At 52.4% G+C, this 12,544-nt stretch overlaps 1 pseudogene; it reads right to left on the bottom strand.

Moving 5' to 3' along the window:
* Window positions 1-7,119: 7,119 nt before the first annotated feature.
* On the bottom strand, window positions 7,120-12,025 carry LOC102015595 (annotated as a pseudogene).
* Window positions 12,026-12,544: the final 519 nt, after the last annotated feature.

Genomic DNA, 12,544 nt, shown 5'->3' with positions numbered 1-12,544 from the left:
TATATTCCTTTCCTCCTCTTTTTCTTTTCTCCTTGCCCTCATCCCAGTTGTTCCTTCCTTTTGAGCAGTTACTTTCCCTTTCACAATATCTACTGTACCTTTCAGACTTTCTTTAGAGAAGTGTTTTCTAATCCCGGAAGAACCACGGATCCAGGCACTGAGCACCAGCAGCTGCTGCTGTCCAGGGAGCGGAACCCGACACGGTGTGGCCCCAAGGACAAGCGCGGTGCCCCATCCTGTCTCCTCAGGAGCCTCCCCCAGCTTCTGCCCTGCAGCGGCGACACTCAGAGGACCAGAAGAGCAGCCCGGGCAACCTGATGGGAGACGCGGGACGGGACAGTGGCTTGGGCTCGTCAGCTGTAAGAGCAGGCACACTGGGAAGGCGGCTTAAGGCCACACCAAGTTTACACGCAACCGCTGAACACCCCAAAGAACTGCAGGGGGCCAAGTGAGGGTAGAGTCCTGGGGGCGTGGCTGGGCAGCAGGGAGGCCAAGTTGGCCCGGTTTCTTGGGCTGCGGGTGGGAGAGACACCCTGGCTCTGCGCCGCCACTCTGCACATGCTGCTGACTAAAGCTACTGGAACCCTGGCCTTGCCCAGCCGCACGCCTGCTTTCCTCTGCACCTTCCTGGCCGTGGGAACTCACTGCTCTGCCTCGTGGCCTCGCTGCCTTCTGTGTCATCTGCCAGGCTCGCGGCCCGCGCGCTCGGGCTGTGCACCTCCCGGAGGCAGATCCGCGCTGTGCCATGTGGGCAGGGAGCGGGGGAGCGGGCGCCGGCCAAGGAGAAGGCTGGCCGTGGACTTCTGCCTGGAGCAGTGGGCCGAGCCTGGGGGCAGGAGATGGAGCGCCCTGGACGTGGGTGCTGCATGGCCGTGGTCATCTTTGTGTGCATACCTGTTCCTGGCAGCAGGAGGACAGCAGCCCAGGAGCTCTGTGTGAGCAGCACGATCTCCTAAGGGAAGCCAAGCGATGAGGGGAAACTGAGACAGCGGCCAGAAAGCTGGCACTTGCGGGCCTCCAGGGGAGAGGGGCGTCCACAAAGCACAGGCCTGGAGGCTGTGGCCCAGGGCTCCGTTCTCCCCTCTGATTCCCAGGGAACCAGAACCAGAACCAACATCGGCAGTGCTGCCTTGGGACCCCTCGAGCCTCAGAGACCCAGCTGGGAATGGGGGCAGGATTGTCCTCCAACAGGAAGAACCACTGGACTTGGGCAAAGCGGGCAAAAGCACTTCTGAGACCACCCAGCCCTGGCCAGGCACAGGAAAGGAGGAGGAGAGCGTCAAAGGCACCCGTCTCGGAGGTGGGCTTCCTGGGAAGTCCCAAGTCTGACATGAGTTCGTGGATCTGCTCCCCTGTGGAATGCATGTCCAGCAGCAGCACACGAGGGATGCCGCAGTCACCCTCAGCGCCCGCCGGCCATTGGTCCCAGCATGCATTCCCCACACCGCGCAGGTACCCAAATCCAGGGGTGCAGAAATCCCTGACACTAAATGGTGAGGTTACAGGCGTGTAACCTGGGTGGGTCTCTGCGTGCTTTATCTGGGAGTGGGTGAGACAGGGTCTCAGTATGTACTTCAAGCTGGCCTTGAACTCACTACGTAGTGCAGGCTGGCTTCAAACTCTGCAGTCCTCCTGTCTCAGCCTCCTGAGGGCTGGGATTACACTCGAGCACCGCCATGCCCGGCTGACCTCCTGAGTGCTTCACATCCTCTCTGAGTTACCTTCAACACCTGGTGCCGTGCAGGTGTCATGTCCAGCCAGCATTCTGCTCTGCTCAGGGGTGCTAACCAGGGGGAGAGGTGCTGAGCTCCAGCATCTCACAAGACCCTGTGTGGGTCAGAGGACACATCCGGAGCTCCCAGGTGCGGAGCAGAGGGCTGCCCTGGCCTGGCAGGGGAAGCTGGACAACAGCACGTGCACCGGCTGACTCTTGCTGGAATCCAGGACAGGCCCAGGCCAGCGGTGGAGAAACTGTCCTTGATAAATGGTGCTGGGGCCAGGATGTCACTTTCCTGCCGACTGTATGACAGCCACGACACAATGCTGGTCAGTCACCCTCAAGGGGGAAAGGGTTGCAGTGAGCAGGGGACCCTGGGGACCCATCTGGAGACACTCCGGCACCCAGTCTTTTGCCAAGCAGAAGCAAAAAGCAGCTGAACCTTAAGTGTGTTTGGAGAGGACTTTCTTCCCTTCTCCTCCCAGCGTGGGGTGGAGCACGAGGGACAAGGGACGGCCCAGCCTCCACCTCCCGCAGCCTGAGCAGGAAGTAGGACGTCCTTCCATAGGGACATGGGAGTGAGGTTTCAGGCCTGAGCGTGGGGCTGGAGACATTCAGCACCCAGCTGAGCTGCCGCCACGCAGACCGGGCTCCCACAGGATCCGGAGCAGAAGCCCTGGGTCCCACGTCCCCTCTTGGCTCCCAGCACCGTGACCACCTTTTCTTCTCAGCCTGTCTCTGTTCGGTCTTTTTGGGGCTCCGCGTCCTCTGGTGTCCATATGGTGGGAAGGAGCTGTTGGCCCAGGACAACCTGAAGGCACCCTCTGCTCTTTCTGGCCTCCCCCCACATCAGTCAACGCTCAGGGTCTGTCTGCACCCCAAGCCCACCATCCCCACGGAGCGCAACTGAGGCACCAAGCCTGCCACACTCAGTGACCCGCTCTTTCTGCGAGGGGACCAGCGTGGGGGGTGGGGATGGGGGCGTGCTGTCCAGCGGAGTGAGAAGGTCAGCGCAGTGACATGTGCCTTCAGCCTGGAGACCAGCGAAGGGGCTGAGAGCACGGCTTGCAGAGGAGCCGGAAGTCGGAGCGCAGAAGCTCCGTGCAGCGTCCTTCGAGGTTTAGGCCCCGCTCCTCTTTGCTCTCTGCTCTTGGCATCCACACCTGCGAGAGTCTGAGGAGAGGGGAAAGGGAAGTACTACGGTCACAGTAACATTTAAAAATGAGAACACTCCGGAGAATGCACAGCATCGTGAGGGCTCATGACAAGCCCAGCCGGCTGGAACTGTCCCAGTCACTCCGAAGCAGCTCCCTGGAACAGAGCTGGACGTCCGCTATGGCCAGCGGGGTGGGTTTTCCCACGGGTGACTGATATTCTTCTTTCTGCGCATGACAGCTGATGGAACTTGTCTGTAAATCATCACCCAGCACCTGGCACTCAACCGCCGTGCAAGTCACTGCAGAGGACACAGGGTCCTCCCGGGGACGGCCGAAAAACTATGCCTCGGCCAAACTACTTAAAGGCAAACAGCAGTTGCAGAGCTCCTTCCCTAATGACGCACTTCTGTGCCAAAGGAGGAAAGGTTTAAGTAGAATATAGATACGGGGCGTGCTGACTTTTCCTTCTAAGGTTACTTGATTTTTAAAGTGAGCTCTAGAAAACAAACTACCTGAGCAGCCCTCCCCCTCAGGTCCCCTCCTGTCCTGCTGACACCGAGCGCAGTCTCAGCCGCGGGTACCATGTCAAGGGCCTGGACCTTCCTTTTGGGAAGCCCTGCTTGAGCTACACCAGAAAACTGCAACCTGTTCCCTCTGCGAAGGAGACTTCCTCCTACACAACCACATGGGCCCTGTCTCACTGCAGGTGAAACAGCCAGGGCGCCTAGGGGCCACTAGGACCGACAGCGCCTGGGCCCGTGCTTTCTCTTTCACCAGCTCAGGTAACTCTGCGACTCATGAACTTGGCTCCCTGCACCCTCAAGGGACCCCTAGGTTTCTTGGGGCCACTTCTCCGCCTGGACACTCTCACAGCCTTTGCCCCCATCTCTCCCAGGGCTTTGATGCATGGCATCACCTTCGTGAGTTCCACCTCTCCTACCTGATTTCTCGTAACGCTGGTCACCTTCTAGCAGGCAGTGCAATATGTCCGTTCATTATTTCTGTTCCTGCAGTGTGCCGCCTGTGGGTCGAATGTGAATCCCGCATCCGGGTGTTGCAGAATACACCGGATACCCGGACCATAGTTGCGTTTATTCTATAACTGCTTAATCAATCAGTGCCCGAAACAACTCCTTCCAAACATGTTTTCAGAATCTGTCAGCTATTTTAGAGGACAGGCCCCCTCGGAAAAAAAAATTACTGGTCTCTATTTTTGTACAAAATGATGTAATGAGCCGTAAATTAGGTCTCGCTGCCAAACACTTCAGAAAGAAAAATAATGGAAAACAAATGGTGAGAGATCAAGTTAGAATATATTGCTTTCTTCAGATGTAAACGAATTGGTAGAGTTTATTTTTAAAAACTATAGGAAAGACATGGAGCTGTTGAAAAGTTTTAGAAAGTGCATGACACTGCTGACAGAGAGTGGCCATTTGTTTTTCGGTGGTGGTGTTTGCTGCTGTAGTTTTAATTATTGAAATCAACATAGCGTGCAGCTCCCTGGGTACCTTCTCCAGCTCTGTCAGATAGTCGTGCATCCCCAGGCACTTTCTTGAAGCATGTATTAATTTTCCAAGCTCAGCATCCTGGAGACAATATTCTTATTATTAAAAGCAGTGTTTTAAAACATTTCTGCAGCTCTCTAAATTATACTTCGTGTCAGTAAATACTCGCTGGTCAAATTTTTAGTCCGGAAATAGAACTTGGAAAAAGGAGAGCAGTTAGCGTCTGTAAAATTATACCGCATTAAAGTTTCGCCAGGATAAGTGGATTCCTGCAGGGAAGTTTCCTCATCTCTTGTGGACTATTTGAAGTAAATGTATTCAATAGAATAAATAAAGGATGTGGTTTAAAAATGATTCGGAACGCTCGCTTCTTCTAAACAGCACTCCGTGTGGAAGTAACTTTAATAACAGGATTTATTTGAAGACGTGGAAACGTTGCAATCAGAATGGCCGAGCATTAGTCATGGTAATTGTAAAGGGAATGAGTTTACGTCGCACCCCAGAAGCCACACCGCTGCACGGGATGTCACGGGGAGACCGAGTGCTGGAAATGCGCACTTTACCCGGCATTTGGGAAGTAACACAGCAGCGTCCAGACAAAGAAACCCAAAGTCGTCACATTGTTTCACTCCTCTGAAGCCAGCTTTTCCAGACACACATCGGCCCTGCAGTTCTTACCCGAGACACCGCGCAGGTTACTCCGAATCAAAGAGAAACGTGCTGTTCGGCAACGACAAATTCACCTCACAGCCAGGGGATTATGTACCCGGTCATCCCTGCACCCAGAACCTATCTCTGCGCGACGCTGAAGAGACGAATGTGGGTGGCATAAACAGGACTGGGTACGGCTTTGCATCTGGGATGAGGAGATTCCAGTAGGCAGCACCCAACGTGTGCCAGGCAGAAGGAACTTACGGTTGCGGAAATGCACAAGGTTCAGGCCACGTCTGTGCGGTTCTGCTGCTCGAGCAAGGCCACTGTCTTCTGAAGTCCTCGGTGTCCTCATCTGCGAGCTGGGAGCACTAAGAAGGCACACGACCCATGTCAAGGCACAATGCGCTGAATGCCTCCCACACAGCAAGTACCCGACAAGCCAGCTCCTGTGACTCCGCAAGCTGAGCAGACTCCGTTCCTCACACGCAACAGCTGGGTTGAGAGATCTGAGATCTGACAAGCTGCGTTTGTGTCAGTAACACGTAGAGACCTGTGCTACGATCAGTAAAGGATGCACGAGGGTGAACCATATTGCACGGTGGTCTCTGTAGTTTCTGACATCATAAAATGACCCTGCAATGTTTAGATTCCATGTGATATATTAGAGTCTCAGACTGGGAACTGAAGTCCCAAAGATGGGAGGAGGAGGTCAAGGCCGCAGAGTTCACAGGATAGAAATCGCCACTCAGCCAGTAGAGACCTGGCCACATCGTGTCCCCAAGGAGAGGGAGAAAAGCACAGTCGGTGTCTACACCAGGAGTAGGTCCGTGGTTAGGTCAAAGCTTGGAATGATGGTCGTCATGTTTCTGTGTTATTATAAACATTTCCTAAGTTTAACATGACAGGGGTGCTTTTTCAAGTCTGAAAATTAATCGCTAAATTGATATCTTAACAACTGACTCAAAAGCCAGGTGTGGTGGCACACATCTATAATCCCAGCACTTGGGAGGCTGAGGCGGAAGGGTTGCTATAAATTTGAGGCCAGCCTGGGCTACATGGTGAGTTCAAGACCAGCCTGAACTGTATAGCGAGATCTTGCTTCAGAAACAAAAACAAGACGAAACAAACAAAAAAACCGCAACTGACTCCATGCAGATCCAATGAGATTTGTAAGACTAGCTATCCAGTTTTATAAATTATTTTCATTTGGATATTAGGCCATAATTACTATTTAAACAGATTTAAACACTTTAAGATGTTTATGTTTGAGTATTACTAATTTTTAAGTGAAAGTTTGCTCTGATAACTTCATTAATTACAGCTGAGTTTTGTAGTAGACGATGAAACATGATTATGGCCCAAGTTTTAAAAATTAAGCACCCTTGTCGCCGAACATTTCCGTGTCACCAGAACTGAGTTACTTTTTTTTTTAAAGAAACATTTGTTGGGGTTGGGGATTTAGCTCAGCGGCACAGTGCCTGCCTGGCAAGCACAAGGTCGTGAGTTCGATTCCCAGTACTGGAAAAAAAAAAAAAAACATTTGTTTTATTGTCCATGTGCATAGGAAGAAATGGTACTGGTAACCGGTAACTGAACATATTTTCTTTTTTTTGTTGTTTTTTTTTTGGTTTTTTTGGTTTTTCTCTGGTACCGGGAACCGAACTCACGACCTTGCGCTTGCCAGGCAGGCGCTTTTTGCCACTGAGCTAAATCCCCAGCCCCCTGAACATATTTTCAAAGGTGAAGACCTGAATAGGCCTGTGAAGTACCACAGCATGGACAGAAGAGCAATATCTTCATACAGTAAATGGTCAGAAATGGTAAGTTTGAGCACAAGGTTGTGTGTCTCTGCCTGTGGCACCCGAACATGAGGATTCACCAACACCAGAACAGTCTGGGTACTTAGAACTGACCACCTTGAAAATACAGAGTAATATACAGAGTGATATACAGGACAAAGTAGTACTAAATCAGAATGGTCAAGTAAATAATGTCACACTGGAGCAAAAGCAGGTTCATCTTTCAATTAGAAATATATAATGCATTTTTTCTTACTTTTGAAAATTGTGTTTCCCAAATACTATAACTAGGCAAAATGGATACCTTCTGCATTGACTCCATGCAGTGATCCGGTGTTCATGGAACAGGTCCATTTGTCACTAAAACCTGTGCTGGTTAGGATTTGCTGCATTTTACCTGCTATGCTGAGATCTTCTGGTATTATACTATGAACGGAAAAGTGAAATCTGTCGGGTTTTTTCCCAGGGGCTGTTGTACTTCCCTTGATTTAAATTCGGCAGCCCATCTTGTTTTTCCTAACAAAAGTGACCCTTACGAGGCCATCCCGTTCCTGAAAATCGATGAGCGGTGGTGGAGTCCCAAGTTCTAGTCTTACAACACTGGGTTCTGCCTTGGGTGGAGGTCGGAAGTTCCTCCTTCCCACTTTCATCAGATGGGCCATAGGAGCTGACCCTTGTGTATTAAGTGACAGTCTGCAGTATAACTTATCCCCAGGCTTTGTAACTAGCCTGAGAGCAAATTCTCCTTGAAACATAAGCATGGCCCATCTGAAGAAAGGTCAGGGCAGCAACAGTTTGAAGACAAGAGAGATGATCTCAGATACGGCAAATTTGCCACACAAGTGTCAAAAATGGCAAATCTGTTGGTAGCCCATCACCCACCACTGCCTGAAGTTCGCTGGCCAGGCGCACCCTGAACTCTTGTGAAGTCCACCTACTAGTCTTGGGTCAGGTTCACAGGCGTCTACCTGTGTGCCTCTCCTGATAACTTCAGTCATGCTACCAGCTCCAGGTCCAGCTTCCAGCACCACCTCCACTGGGCTGCAGGCAGCCTTGCCGACAGTGCTGCTGACAGTGAGAGGATCTTCCAAATGTGCTGCCCAGGCCCTGTGTTGAAAGTGAGTCTTTGGTACCCCTGAGCCCCCAGCGCCATGCCTGCCGCTGGTGGTGATGCAGGCTGTCCTGGGATTGACCTTCGGCATCTCAGCAGGAAGTCAGGGGCCTCTGGGCCAGGGTTGCCCAAATCTCCGGACCATGTGAGGGAGCGGTGGGCCCCAAACTCAGCTGCTTGAATACTCCTAAAAAGTTCACAAGCTACTAAAACTGTGGGTCCAGCACTTTCCCCAAGGGGTCTCCAGGGAAAGCGGTGTCAATGGCTTATCGCTTCTGATGGATTTCGCTGCTCTTGCTCCTAATGCAAGGTTGAACTTTCTCATTATGAAATGGTCGTTTGCCAAGATAGTGGCCTTACCATCAATTAAATTTCAGACTTTAAAGACCAGATTAGCTATTTCCTCTTGCTTTCAGTTCTTTAATAACTGACTCAAATTCTGAGGAAAAATTAAATGCACTTCATTTGCACTCAGTGTGGGGTGATCATAAAATACTGTTTTGCAATCTTTTAAGCAACAGAACCTCCTGAAAGAGCAGAGCTGACCATCGTGAGAACAATGGTGCCACCAGAGGCGGCGCTGACGTAGCGGCACGTCCACAGTACATAGCCGCTGGTGCGCTATCAAGATGCTTTACACCAGCAACATCATTTCAGATGCATCATTGCACATTGAGGGAGGAGACTTCACTTGTGCATCTTGTGCTGTGATCATAAGTCTCACGATAAGTGGGGCCCCTGGAAACTAACGGTTTTCAAAGGAGTTCTGTGGGGAGGCTGTGGGATCACTCAAGCTGGGATTTCCTGCCATCCTGTGATGCTGCTCAGGGCACACAACCCTTTGTTACTGCTGGGGGAGGACCTGCACCTCCACACAGACTCCAGAGCAAAATTCCCAGGCCTGTAGCATAGGCACGGAGCCCGTCTGCAGTCAGGACGGGGACACGAGGTAATACTGACAAGTGCTGGGAAGCGGGTGCTTTCAAAGCTGGGGTCTCTGAGTTCCTCCTCTAAAGTGTTCAAAAGTCTGTCCTCAGAGGTTGTGCTGCACAGGCTGGATGCGCCGCGGGGACGAGCTCCTGTCCCTGTGATGGACCTGCATGAGCAGAGGGAAAGGCGGACGCGAGGGCCTTGAAGCTTCAGGGCCCCACAGTCATCTCTGGATCCAGAACCCTAGAGCTGGTGGACTGCTGCTGCCCCTTGTTGCAGAGACCAGAAAGCCAGAAAGAGGGAGAGGAGGACTGCGTGGTTTAGCGCAAAGGTGGCCCTGAAGCCGCGTGTGTTTGCAAGGTGATTGGGTGAGGGGCAGTATAACTGGCTTGCTGCTGGGACGCAGGGTCCAGTGGAAGAAGTTGGGTCATTGGAGGCGTGGCCTGCAAGGCTTTATCTCCCTCCTCAGCTCCTCCCTTTGTTTCCTGCTTCCTGTTCACCATGAGGTGAGCGGCTCGCCTCCGCCCGCTGCCTGCCTTGCAGTGGACAGAAATGGGAGCCAAAACCAACTTCTCCTCCTTTAAGTTTCAGGTGTCTGCTGTTTTGTCCCACTGAAAAGCAAAGTGACTAAGTGTCTGCAGACAAAGTGACAGGCACAAAGTCCCAGCTAGAAAAGTGATTCCAGGGCTTTGGTGATTATATTTCGAGATAATTAATTATAGATTAGTAGGAGGTTGCAAAAATGGCACTGAGAGATCTCTAAGTCACTTCTCTCCTCAAAGGTTGTGTGCCAGGGAATGACGTGACCTCCAAGCCAGGACAGGGCTGTGACTCTGACGTGGGTGTGATCTGGGCCGGCCCAGCTTCTGTGTGGCTTCCTGTCCAAGGCTGTGCTGTCTGGAAGATTGCCCTGGACCAGCCCTGCACCGTCACTCTGAGGCCAGATGGGGAGGAATGGAGGTAGAGAGAGGAAAGGCAGATGCAGCTCCCCTCTGGGGACACAGCGGAGTCCCACGCTGCTCCTGGTGCCCGCTGCACGAGGCTGAGCATTCACCCCAGGCCCTGAAAGGTGCTGGAATCGACATACACACCAAAGTGCCTGCTACCCGTGGCCTTAAACAAGGCTTCCCCTTGGGAGGACAACTTGTCTATATGAATAAATGTGAACCCTCTGACTTCTGGCATTTTAATTTGACCAAGTCATGAAAAGTTTTCAAAGTTGAAATGTAGCTCTCTCTACTTCCTAAACAAGAAGCCTCATCATAAACTGAATGTTTCTTGTTGACATAATGTTGCCCCAAAGTATACCAGAAATAAGCTGGACCACTGCACAGTACTTCAGCAGCCTCTGCAGGGCTGCCATTTTGATCTGAGAGTATCTTGGAACCATCTGGAACCATCTGGAACCATCTAGAACCATCTGGAACCATCTGGAATGATCCACCCTGACCCCCCCCCCCCAGCAACACCTACTGTAATCAGAGCAGCTCTTTGTACCTGGGCCATTTTGATGTAATACTAAAGATCTGTCCAGGACTTTTGTTTCAGAATGGAATCAGCGGAAGAGAAATAATTTGAGAGCCAGAGGAACACGTGATGTCCATAGTCACGTGATGTGTTTGCGTGACCATGAGGTAGGGGTAGCATTACATGATTGGGGTCCCAGGATTTTAAAGATGTTTCCAGGAGACATTCCACCTGCCTGTCCTTCTCCAGCTTGCCACACATTTACCTTCGTTTATGGTGGAAACGAACTCAGCTGGTGTCAGCAATGGGGCCCAAGCTCTTCCCTGGCCTGACTCCACTTTGAGGGGCGGGAGAGGCCCTGTCCCTGCCATGGCGGGTGCAGATCCTTGGAAGCAGTGCTGCAGAGACTCAAGTCCATCGAGATGGGGAATGAACAGCTCCCATGAGCAGCCAGGAAGCACCAAACGGTCTTCTCGGGAAAATCCACACCCAGTGGGTGAGGGAAGGCCAGTGCGGCTGGGGCAGAAGCACACACGTCTTTCTGTGAAATGAATGAACCAGTTAGCGGTTCCCATCCCCAGGCCAGACCACTGTGGCCCTCTGAGCCTCGGCCCGCCAGGACGGCCTGCACCGTCTGCACCGGCACCAGTTCTTTCTGCTCCTTGTGAAAATCTCAGATGAAACCATGTTTGCTTCTTGCCGCTTGGTTTCCTTGTTTGCTGCGGCAATGGAAACAAACCTTGGGCCTCACCACTGAAAGCATACTTGTAATCAGGCTGTTTGGGTGATTTCGGCCAAACACACACTTCCCCCCATTACCATCAAACAGGCCTCCCACTCCCAGGACAAAACAGCAAACCGCAGTTTACTCCGAATCCTGCCAGAGGTTGTGCTTTTAACAGAATCCTGGGCACACGCAATGCTAAAAAGCACAGCTCTGATGTTAAAATGAGATTAAAGACCTGGCCCGGTGCCTGGAGGACAGATCATACAATTCCATTTCTTAGCAAAACTCTCCTGTGGGACTTCGGACTCCACGCAGTGCCCCCACCCCAGGGAAAACCCCGGAGAAACACTGACCGGCCATCAGCAAAGGGGGCCGCTCACCAAAGGGATGTACAGACACGAGAAGTAAAGTTACAGGCAGTCAAAGCCAGCTGTCCCTCTGAGCTCTCCCTGGCCCTTGAAAAGCAACAGACAAAGAGCCTCCTCACTGTACATTCTGAAGTGAGGGACTTTTTCAGTCACGCAAGGATTCACTTGTGGCTGATTAATCAACAACAGTAAGAGTTTTTGCAAATTTACCTACTGTCATTATCGCTGCCAGTGTTCAGACCCATGGCTAAAATTCCTCCTGTCTGGTCTCCAGGCCAAGGACAAACTCTTCTACAGGACATGGGCCCTGCAGACTCATCCGCACTGAGACCCTGAAAACATTCATATCTATCCCCTTATTCCCAAAGTGCAGCACGCAGCATTGATATTAGATGGTGTTCTGGCTTATACATCCTGCGGTTACTCAGCATTGCATGACATCCATCAGAGACTAACCATCCAACCCGGAATACCAGCGGCCATGGGGGGAAGAAAATGGTCACCTGGATCAGGGTGGGACTTGCCTCACTTGCGCTGTCCCCTGGAATCTGAGAATCGGAACGCACCTCTTCCTGTGTCTGCTGCACCATGGGCTGCCTGGAGCCCCCGGGTCAGCAGCCTCGTTGGGCCACTGTGTACAACTGTGGGGCTCCCCAGCTGCTAGCCTGGGCCTCCTGGCTGGGCTCATACAACTGCCTGTGTCCCTGGACCACTGCAGGTGAGCAGGAGCCGCTGTCAGGGGCACTGCAGACCCTGGACACAGGAAGCATGGCCAGTGCAGACTGGAAGGTGAGGTCCTCACTGCGTGACACAGAGCGCTTGGCAAGAGCCGTCAGGTGACCGGCACTTTCCAAAGGAGACGGTGTTGCCAGCTCAGGAGGGCGAGAGCAGGATCTGACCTTACACCTCCTCCCGTTCTCCAGGGAGCCCCAGCCTCCTCCTCTTCCCCTCCCTGCACCGCCCCCTCCACTCTTTCTTCTCTCTGTGGCACTGCTGTCCTCCTGCTCCTCCTGCCCACACATGCCCCCGTTCCTGTGAGTGGGTCCTGAGGCTGGGTGGAAGCTCTCCCTGTGCTGGCCTCAGGGACGTGAGACCCGCTGTCTTACAAG

The sequence above is a fragment of the Chinchilla lanigera genome, unplaced genomic scaffold, assembly GCF_000276665.1.
Source record: "Chinchilla lanigera isolate Chin_1 unplaced genomic scaffold, ChiLan1.0 scaffold00003, whole genome shotgun sequence".
Classification (NCBI taxonomy): Eukaryota; Metazoa; Chordata; class Mammalia; order Rodentia; family Chinchillidae; genus Chinchilla; species Chinchilla lanigera.
Note: the sequence above shows the minus strand (reverse complement) of the source record. Positions and strands in the feature narration are given on the sequence as shown.